The sequence below is a fragment of the Apium graveolens genome, chromosome 3 (genome assembly GCF_009905375.1).
Source record: "Apium graveolens cultivar Ventura chromosome 3, ASM990537v1, whole genome shotgun sequence".
In the NCBI taxonomy this organism is placed as follows: Eukaryota; Viridiplantae; Streptophyta; class Magnoliopsida; order Apiales; family Apiaceae; genus Apium; species Apium graveolens.
In genome coordinates, this window is record NC_133649.1 from 107,328,448 (window position 1) to 107,333,159 (window position 4,712).

General features: G+C 38.7%; 1 non-coding gene across 1 annotated transcript; it reads right to left on the reverse strand.

Annotated features, from left to right (window-relative positions):
• Positions 1 to 1,343: 1,343 nt before the first annotated feature.
• Positions 1,344 to 1,450, reverse strand: LOC141715300 (small nucleolar RNA R71). The gene has a single exon (XR_012572067.1). It is a non-coding gene; the product is annotated as a small nucleolar RNA R71 (small nucleolar RNA).
• Positions 1,451 to 4,712: the final 3,262 nt, after the last annotated feature.

Sequence of the window (4,712 nt, forward strand, 5' to 3'; positions counted from 1 at the left end):
ATTCAGTTTATTAAGACCTTGTTTTATACTATGATTTTATTGGAACCCATGATGTCGATGAGTTCTATTATGGGATAATCGTTATCATGGGATTCTAGCGGATTTACTTATGGATTTCAATAGTTAATTGTTTTGATATCTTGGTGTGTGGTGATTATATGATATCCTATTATTGGTTGTGCTTATTCATCTTATGTGCGTAGCTAACACATAAGATAGCATGTTAATCTCCATTGAAGTGACAATGAATTTAGAGGTTTAGAACTTGTCATGCTAGCATAAGTTCATGTATTTGTTATGCATGATTCGTAGGTAATTTTAACCATCTTACTTGCCCTATATAATCACGATAGATAACTTGTGCATTAAACCGTTATGTTTCAATTCTTATAGATATATAAGGACTAAGCATAATTGGTGTCTATTCAACTTCTATCTCTTTTGTGGATGCTTGGTAGTAGGGTATTCGTACAATGAAAGTTGGCGTTTACTAGTTTCGTGTTATCTGATTAGTGTCATCACCATTACATGCTAAGGTTAAGAACAATAAGGCTATTGAATGAAGTATTTAATGAAGTTAGGATCCCATGTTTGTCATATATAGTAATTCAACCTCAATTCTCTTAGTTATAATTGTTAGTTTAATCTCTTAGTTTAATCAAAACCCAATTTATTATTTGTCTTAGCATTGAGCGATAACCATACATTGTTGCATAGGTGCATAAATTGAACTTAACCTAAACCAGTCTCTGTGAGAACAAATCTGATTTATATCTTATACTACTTGCGAATGCGTATACTTGCGTGAATATTAGCGCGTGTTTTCGCCCTAACAAGTTTTTGGCGCCGCTGCCGGGGACTCGGTGTTAATTTTTAGTTTATGTGCTTGTCATTAGTGGTCGTTAAAGTTCACTGACTCGGACTCATTTACTTTCATGGTATACTTGTTGTGTTTCAGGTACTCATTATAATGGAAGACCCGGCAGCACGAACGAAAGCCTTGATGGATTTTTCTTATTCAATCTAGCATTGTCCGGCCAGCTATCACAACTAGTACCTTTGAGAACAAGCCTGGCATAATTCAGTGGGTGCAGAATTCAATCCAGTTTGGGGGTTCTCCAACTGAAGATCCCAATATGCATATTAGGGATTTCATTGAGATATGCGTCACCTTCAAGTTCAAAGGTGTTTCTGAAGATGCTGTGAAGCTGAGACTGTTTCCATTCTCTCTGAGGGACAAGGCTAAGAGCTGGTTACACTCTCTGCCAGCTGGTTCAATTACTACTTGGGAAGATCTTGCTCAGAAGTTTCTTACTAAATTCTTCCCTATGGCGAAGACAGCTGCACTCAGGAATGCTATTACTCAATTTGCGCAGCAATCGGAAGAATCTCTATGTGAAGCTTGGGAGCGCTATAAGGAGATACTTATGAAGTGTCCTCATCATGGAATGCCTGATTGGATGATCATTAACTATTTTTATATTGGTTTGGGAGCACAGTCCAGACCCATGCTCGATGCTGCATCAGGTGGAGCCTTATGGGCGAAGAACTATGAGGAAGCTTATGATCTAATTGAACTGATGGCTGCTAATGAATATCAGTATCCAACCCAGAGATGTACACATGGCAATGTAGCAGGAGTTCTTGAGGTGGATACAGCTATGGCTATCACTGCTCAACTAAAGGAGTTGTCTATGAAGATCGATTCTCTGGCTAACTTGGGTGTTAATCAGATAACCAGTGTTTGTGAGCTATGTGCAGGTTCGCATGCGATGGAGCAATGCGCTATATCTAGTGAATCAACTCAGTTTGTGAGCAATTTTCAGAGATCGCAGCAACCAGTTCCAGACACTTATCATCCTGACAACTGGAATCATCCTAACTTCAGATGGAGCAACAATCAGAATGCGATGTAACAGCCGTTCCAGCAGTTTGGAGCAAAACAATTCAACCCTCCTGGTTTTCAGCAATAATTTGCACCAAGGCAACAACTCCAACTTCAACAACAAACTCATGATGCAGGTCTATCTTCGAATGAAAAATCTAAATTGGAGGAGTTGAGGCTTATGTGCAAAAACCAGGCTCTTATATGCAAAAGCCAGGTTGTTTCTATCCAGAATCTGGAGAACCAGATAGGACAAATTTCTAATGCCTTATTGAATCGACTACCAGGAACGCTTTCTAGTGATACAGAAGTTCCAGGAAAGAGAGAAGCAGAAGAGCAGGTTAAGGCAATTACATTGAGGTCTGGGAAGGTTGCAAGCCCTGAAAAATCTCAAGTTCCAGAATCTGAAGCTTTGGCTGAAGAAGAAGTGCAGAAGGAAGCAGAGGTGGAACCAAGGAAAACTACTGTGGAACACACTCCTCCTAAGGGTAATACAGGGGAGAAATAGATCTATCCTCCACCTCCTTTTCCTAAGAGGTTGCAGAAGAAAAAGCTAGATAAGCAGTTTGAGAAGTTTCTGGAGGTGTTCAAGAAACTTCATAACAACATACCTTTCGCTGAAGCTCTTGAACAGATGCCTAGATATGCGAGGTTTATGAAAGGTATTCTCTCTCGAAAAGTGAATCTCGATGACTTAGAGACCATTCCTCTAACGGAGGAATGCAGTGCTGTGCTGCAACAGAAGTTGCCTCCGAAGCTTAAAGATCCTGAAAGCTTCACTATTCCTTGAACCATCAGAAACTTGTTGTTCGACAAGTGTTTATGTGATTTAGGAGCTAGCATCAATTTGATGCCCTTATCTATCTTAAAGAAGCTTGGTCTGCCTGATCCGAAACTAACATACATGTCATTTCAACTAGCTGACCATTCAATCGCTTATCCACGTGGTATTGTGGAGGATGTCTTGGTCAAGGTGGATAAACTCATCTTCCCTGCTGACTTTATAATTCTTGCTTCGGAGGAAGATAAGAAGATTCCCATCATCTTGGGAAGACCATTCTTGGCTATAGGTCGAACTATGATCGATATGCAAAAAGGAGAGCTTATTATGAAGGTTCATGATTAGAAGGTCACTTTTAATGTGTTCAAGGCAATAAAGGGTCCCACAGCTAAAGAGGAGTGCTTTAAAGTAGAGTTGGTAGACTCTGTCATGAATTCAGAGCCTGAGCATTTGCAGGATTTGAATGCACCTCCGTGGATGAGGAAGTTGGATATGCCATTCGATTCTCTTGGGTTAGCAGAGCTGAAAATTTCTCAGGAGCGTTTTGAACCATTTATTTAAGAAGCTCCCACACTTGAGCTTAACCGAATGCCAGATCACTTGAGTTATTCATTCTTAGGTGCACCCCATGATAAGGGGTTGGGATATATTTTTGATGATGTAGAGAGTGACTGGACGGATATTCCCTTGCCTACAGAGGGTTCTTCTCATGTGCAACAGGTAGTTGATAGGACTGGTGTTGGTGATGCACAATATAGAAGCTTGACTAGGCGTATGGAGACCATGCATGTCATCCACCGATATTTTGCTGAAGATTTGACACACGCTTTCGGTACTATTGTTCGAGACACTGGTGACGAAGTTGATTTACCACCTGATCCTCCACCCGATGAGGGTGACTCTCCCGCTAATTAGGTATGCCTGAAATCTTTATTATTACCTTCAATGAGGACATTGTAAAATTTTAAGTTTGGGGGTGATAATGTAAGGATTAGTAGTGTGTGTCCATATAGATTCATATTGCATGTTTAGTTGTAGTTCATTCATATTTTTGCATGATTGTTCATATAAGACATATTTGTTTTTTTTATGTGATTTCATATAGTTGCATTTGCATGCATATTTAGCATGATCCCTTAAGATGAACTATGATATTTGATAAGTTGATGTTGATTTGAGTGTGGTGATGACGAATAGAGGGATGTTTAAGTCCTAATGAATTGATTTGCATGCCAGAAACAAATATTTTCACAAAGTCTTATAGGGTTGCTTTTGATCTAGATCATGATCATACTTATTTGTTGTTGAGATTTAATCACTTAGTTATATTTAAAATTTGTGATATTCTCGTAATGACGTAAAAACACTGATTTTTTTATCTGGAGAAAAGCTTGGATTTCATTGCTAGTTGTTGTAAGGCTAGGCGTCAAATGGCTAGTAGCCGGCTCATATTTTTATGAGTAGTCTAGGGTTGAATGAGATGGAGCGAAACGCACTCATTCAGAAACTGTTGAAAAAAAAGGAAAAAAAGAGAAGAAAATAAGAAAAAAAGAAAGAAAGTATGTGTTTATGCATAATTGATCAAAAGTGAGCTCTTTAATACTCGAGTTATTAAGTTTTTAGGGGACTTTATGCCTAGTGACCTAAGGTTTTTTATAGTCTGGGATCCGCTAACCTAACGCTCGCTACATGGGTATTATTGTATAAGTCTTTTGGGACTTCATTCTTTGCACGGTCAAATAAGCATCTTTGTTATGTGTTCAATAATAGCATGAATCCTTGTATAACTTTAGTAGGAAGGAGGCGTTGTGAGTCATTATACGTTTAACGTCTATTCTTTTTATAAACTTGTGATTGTTTTCATGATAGATAAAGTTATGGTTATTGATCTAGTGTCGAGAGTATATCTGTTAAGCATCCACACACGCAAGTTTCTGGTTTGTGAGTTGGTTTGTGGGATTTATTCGAACTCTGTTTTAAGTCATTGTATTCTTAGAGGCATTGGCTTATTCATTTGGTCATGGTTATTTTGAGGGGATCGATTGC